This window comes from Tamandua tetradactyla, chromosome 3 (genome assembly GCF_023851605.1).
Source record: "Tamandua tetradactyla isolate mTamTet1 chromosome 3, mTamTet1.pri, whole genome shotgun sequence".
Taxonomy (NCBI): Eukaryota; Metazoa; Chordata; class Mammalia; order Pilosa; family Myrmecophagidae; genus Tamandua; species Tamandua tetradactyla.
Window position 1 is genome coordinate 108294748 of NC_135329.1, and position 6045 is coordinate 108300792.

The window sequence follows — 6045 nt, forward strand, 5'->3', positions numbered from 1 at the left end:
CATCTTGTCACCATGAGGTGAGAAGGGATGAAAGCCACCTGTTAAGGAGGATACAGCAGGAAAAGTCTGTTCCCTGTTGGCAAGATCACAGCACAATGCTTCCATAACAGCCCTAGACTGCTTACCTATGGGATTATTTTACATGAGAAATGTAATACCTCTATTTGTTCGAGCCATTCTAAGTTGGGTTTTCTATTACGTGCAGCTGATAAGATGGTCTCTGTCCATATTTGTTTTGGTTATTGATCCAGAAGGGTCTTTAGAGGTAAAGAATATGAAACCCTTGTTTAACGAGTGCTGCCAAATATATCCTGCTTCTCAATACTTTTTACCTTTTTCTGTGATCTGTTTTGATATTTAAAAAATTCAGCGAAATGTAACAGTTGTTCACTTATAGTTTCTGCCTTTCTGTCATATCGGGCTGGGCCTTCTCCAATCTTCGATTATGTAAATAATCCACTTTTATTTCCCATAACACTTGCTTTCTTTTTTAACATCAAAATGGTTTTCCCTGCTATATTCATGACAGACCTTGGGAGTTGATATGCTGCTGCTTCTTAGTGAGCCCCAGGCAGGCTCCAAATCCTCAACGCAAACTTCCCAGCACCTGCTGCTGTATAACACAGGACGCGTGGAACAGAAAGCTCATCTGCCATTCTTTTTTTTTTTATTAATTAAAAAAATTAACTAACACAACATTTGGAAATCATTCCATTCTACATATGCAATCAGTAATTCTTAATATCATCACATAGATGCATATTCATCATTTCTTAGTACATTTGCATCGACTTAGAAAAAGAAATAGAAAGACAGCAGAAAAAGAAAAAAATATGGAACGCTTCACGAATTTGCGTGTCATCCTTGCGCAGGGGCCATGCTAATCTTCTCTGTATCGTTCCAATTTTAGTATATGTGCCGCCAAAGCAAGCACTCATTTGCCATTCTTGATAGTGTTTCTTAAAAAGTCCATTCCCACAAGCCATCTTAAATATTTTCTTAGACAACATGGAAAGTAAATAAATAAAAACTGATCTACTGTTACCTTTAACAACATAGGTCAAGTGCTACTGAGAGCAGAGGACCCGCTGTCAGTATTTCATAGACTAGAAAAGAAACAGAGAGATAATTTTTTGTCCATTTGTTATTGTGGAGCATCCAGTCCACAGAGAAAGTCAGGATTATTCAAACGATATTCTTCAAATGACAAATGGCATAAAGAAATCAACAATTATTCGGACAGGCACATAGAGGTTTTATTTCATCCTTTTGGTTCCACAGTACAGGATAGTGTTTGGATTTTCTATCTGTGGAGTAGTATAGGTGCTTGGGGGTATTCAGAAACATGGAAATCTGATTGGGAAAATTTAAAGAGATGGGCTTCTCTGCAAACTAGATCAGACATAGGGAACAGTTAATCAAGGTGAGGAGCAAAACATCCTTGAGCAGGATTTAAACAGCTGAAAGTAAAGTGAATATTGGCAGTGGGCCCCAGAAATGAATTATCAGGAGCATGGCATTTGGGAATGGTGCAGGTTTTTCTCAGACCTTCAACGTGGCTCATCACCTCCATTCTTCCTCTTGCAACCTGCCTGCCTCCTATTTGACATACGATATGCTGGTACATATTATGACTCTTCCTCTTGCTCTCCCCTCGGAATGGGGGCCAAAGGGTCATTGCAGGTGTAGATGGACAGAAATACAATTTAAGGGAAATAATGAAAAATATATGCATTGCATCGATGCTTTCAAGATTTAATTTATATTACTGGTCCTGAAAGGAAATGCCTGGACAACTTCTAAAAGCTTCCCTCTAGCTAGTGTCTGCCACTTTGCTACTAACTGAAGATGAGTGGCCGGCTGCCCTGGTGTTATCGATGGTGACACCACCACATAAAGCAGGAAGAAATAAATGGGACTGGGCTTCATTGGTTTAACCTCTAGAAGAATCATGCAGCTAAGAAGAGAGGTTGTGCGAGGGGTTCAATATTTGACAAATGAAAAGCGTCTCAGTCAGTTGGAAAGGGCATTTATTTTCCCATGACGTAGCAGAATAAATCATTTGTAGAATCCAACAACTCAAGATGGTCTTTTACAAAATAACAGTCTCTGTTTTTTCTTTACCTAATATCTTTGACAAATGTAGTGGAAAGTCGGTTTTGTTTTGTTTTTTTTCCCTCCCTTACATTATAGAGTTCAGAAAGTAGAAATACAACAACCAAATTGGGGCTGGCAGAGAGGCAAATCTATCATCACGATTAATGTGATTAAGTACTATATAAAGTATATAACAATGAAACAACCCTTGCCCGTTTATATAGATAAACAATGGAGTCTGTTAAAAAATTAAGTGCGATTCTTGATCCTATCAGGGTTTTTTCCCCTCCAATGAAGAAACTTACAGCTTGCTAGTAGCATGGTCTCCATGTTCACTTGTATGAGAGATTTGTTTCAAATGGTGAATCATTGTGTTTGTCTCATTGTTCTTTGTGTAGGCCAAATTCAACCTCCACGTTAGGAAGACTCCTGGCTGCGTGCTACAGAAACCTACTTGAGGTATTTTACCCTGCATCTGTCCTTCTCCCTCCGCTCCCCACCTGTTCTCAGCTCTTTGGTTAGTTGTTAGTGTCACTGCGCTGTGCTGCGCTAAGTCCTGTGGACTCACACATTCTAGGACCATCTTCCTGGCTGGCTTCTGGTAGGGCTTGGCCATGAATGCCACCATCATATAGAAAGTCAGGAAGAAGGAGTTTGGGATCTGTTTCCTTTTCCTGCTCTCTTTTGTGCAGTAGCTGTATTTGTGTTTGGCCTAATGGTGGCAATGGCTTCCAGCTGTTGCTAGTCTCTGGGTGCCTTACTATACCTGTCAGCTTTTATTGTGGCAACAATGAATGAACTCCAATGTTTCAAATAGTTTTTTGTGTGTGTGCTCCTGTAACACGAGGGCTATGGGTCCACAGTGGCTCAAGTTTCCAAGGATGAAAGGATATGATGTTCTCATGACAGAGGGTAGAAACACAAGAAAGGGCCTTTTTAGTTTATGGGATATTGGAGTGGCTGGAGGAAAGGACCTGAAACTGCTGAGCTGTGTTCCAGTGGCCTTGATTCTTGAAGATGATTGCATAAACATACAGCTTTTACAATGTGATCGTGTGGTTGTGAAAACCTTGTGTCTGATGCTCCTTTTATCCAGAGGAGGGATGGATGAGTAAAAAGTAAGGATAAAAAAGAAATAATAGGGGGAGATAAAGGGGAAAAAAGTGGGTAGATGGATATACTAGTGGTCAATGAGAGGAAGGGGAAGTGATATGGGATGCATGAGCTTTTCTTTTTAGTCCTTTTTCTGGAGTGATACAAATGTTCTAACAATTAGCATGGTGATGAAAATACAACTATGTGATGATATTGCATACTGTGGATGGACTATATGTATATGAAGATTTCTTAATAAAAATATTTTTTTTAAAAAGTGAGAGCCTAACCCAAACCAAGCAATAACATATAAAGCTTTTGCTTGGATATGGCAAATGCCAAGCCCACTCACAACTAATTGGCTAAAGTGTGCAAGGTGACCAAGCCCAAAGAAGTTGGAGAGCTGCAGGCACACATTTCTCCCATAGATTCTCAGACCATTTGGGTGAATTTTGTTTCCCGCTAGGTTTTTGGCTAATACAGCTGTCATATTAGGGCAGGGGGTGGGGGGAAGATAGGATAAAAGGAAAATTTACTACGGTGATACACGGAGCTGCCTTACTGGACTCAAAGGCATTTTGTTTGTAGCCAGTCCCCAGGAATGAACCAGAAAACAAGAGACCTGATTACTTTCACGATTTGCCTTTTCTCACATCTGCTCCTTTCTGAGAGATTGTGTCCCTCTTTCTCTTTTTGCAGGACAGCTTCATTTACTTCCCTTACCTATACAGTGGAAAACATCGACAGCCAGTGGCCCCAGAGCACAACGCCCCAAGGTAAACTCTGTCTCTTGCTCCTAACTCTCAGATTCCCAGCAAAGTCCTGTGATTGGTCCTGTGTGCGTGGGATGCTCACCCCCAGTGCTCCCAACTGAGCCCAATGGCAGAGCCACATTGTACAATACAGCTGCGGGGACCCAGCAACCTAACTACAGTTAGAAGTCTATTTATTTACACTGGGCTTGGTAAGTCTACTCCACATAAAAGTAATGGTAGCAATAAAATTTTATAAAGAGCATGTGCTTTAATGTTCTTCCCATCCTGACTGTTAATAATCTATGACGTGATAGCTACTTTAGGAAGCAGTGAGTGGATGGGTGCAGGGAGAGATGACTTTTTTCCCCATGTGTGTATAACCCTGACAATTATTTTTGTTTTATCTTGAATACCGGCTTCAATTTACCTTTCTTATGTAGCTTAAGACTTAGGGAGTAGTTGTCAAGAGACCTGTCCTTCAGTTGGTTTGGGACCTACGACTGGGCGTGCCATTTATTCTCACGGGGACATCGTTCTGCTTGTCTTTAAGTCGGGTGGTGAGGGATTGAACAACATGATGTGCAGGTTTTGCACCTGAAATGTCAGTCTTCGGCTGATCACTTTTTTAAAACTTGGTTATCAATCTGTCTGTTAGTTTAACTGCCATTTTGAAAAGTTCAACTCCTTTCACTGTTGAACAGTTTGCAACTGGGTGCAAATTAGCTTAGACGATTGTCCTTTACCTCCACTGCAGTACCCATTTTGCAGAAATGTTTAAATGGGATATGATTTATAGTGTACAAAGTACTGTTACTGACAATTATGTAGACTTTGATCTGGAATGATGACATAGAAATATATGTTCTACTCCAATTAAAAAATATGCCTATGGGTTGTCTTTTTTCATTTTCATTCCATAAACACTGCTAAAAATCTAAAAATCATGTAAACCAATTTACTGGCTGCCTTCCTTGTATGGACATAATGTGTATATCACCCAACCTTTGAACATCATATGGGTTTAAATCTCATTTCCTGTTGTAATAATAACAATAATGACAATCATGACCATTTACACTTATAGAGTTCTTACTAGACAGACACCAGGTATTTGCCAAGTGCTTTATATGAATTATCTATCCCGTTACTTGACTTCATAATCTCCATAGCCAAGAGGCTCTGCTTAGTATGCATGTAAGGAAAATCTGAAAGCTCAATTGGCATTTATTTCAAATATATATACTCATATAAATATACATATATGCGAAATAAACTCTTGTGAAGAAAAAGAAACAAAGAGAACTGTCTAAAAAATAAAAAAATCACCCTGACATCATGTGACAGATTTAGCAAATTCTTTTTATTTACATAGAAATGTGTACACATACTTTCTCTGTACACAGAAAATTCTCAGTATATATACATACATGGTTCCCACATATTGTACAATAAATAGTATTTTAATCTTGTATCTAGATGAAAATAAAAAGATGTCTCAAAACATTACTCACCAACCACAAAATTACAAAAGCACCTGATGAACTCAGAGGAAAAACTTCAAGCCTCACGACCACACACGAAACCTAGCACAATTAATACAAAAGACAAGATTGAACACTGTGCAGATATCACCAGGAAAAGCAAAGTTAGGGAGATGTAAAATAGAGAACAGAGCTGTTGGATTTTTGAACAGTGCAGTAAGAGCATTTTTCTTGAATAGGACTAGTCTTTTCTTAGTCATCAATTTAATGTTTTACCTTAATTTGCTATTTTACAGATAAGAAGGGAGAGGAAATTTAATATCTACTGAAAATAAAGGGTAATCATTTCATGAGTCTTCTGAGCTCTAGAATCCTTTGACTGGTTAGCCAGCTTCTCCTCTCTCTCCCATGACCAGGATTACTGTTCACCCCTCAGATAAAATGACCAGGTCACTAATAGTAAAGTACTGTTAATATAGCAGTAATCTCAAAAGTCTGGTAGAATCATATATCCTAGTTGTCAGCAGGTAATAATTGGTATTGCTTAAATATAACTCTTATTTTTACAAAGCTCTTGATCCCTCATTCAAATAACTAAATGCAAGGGAAATTTAATC

At 38.8% G+C, this 6045-nt stretch overlaps 1 non-coding gene across 1 annotated transcript; it reads right to left on the reverse strand.

Moving 5' to 3' along the window:
• Positions 1–827: 827 nt before the first annotated feature.
• Positions 828–934, reverse strand: LOC143678350 (U6 spliceosomal RNA). The gene has a single exon (XR_013173164.1). It is a non-coding gene; the product is annotated as a U6 spliceosomal RNA (small nuclear RNA).
• Between the last annotated feature and the right edge of the window lie 5111 nt (positions 935–6045).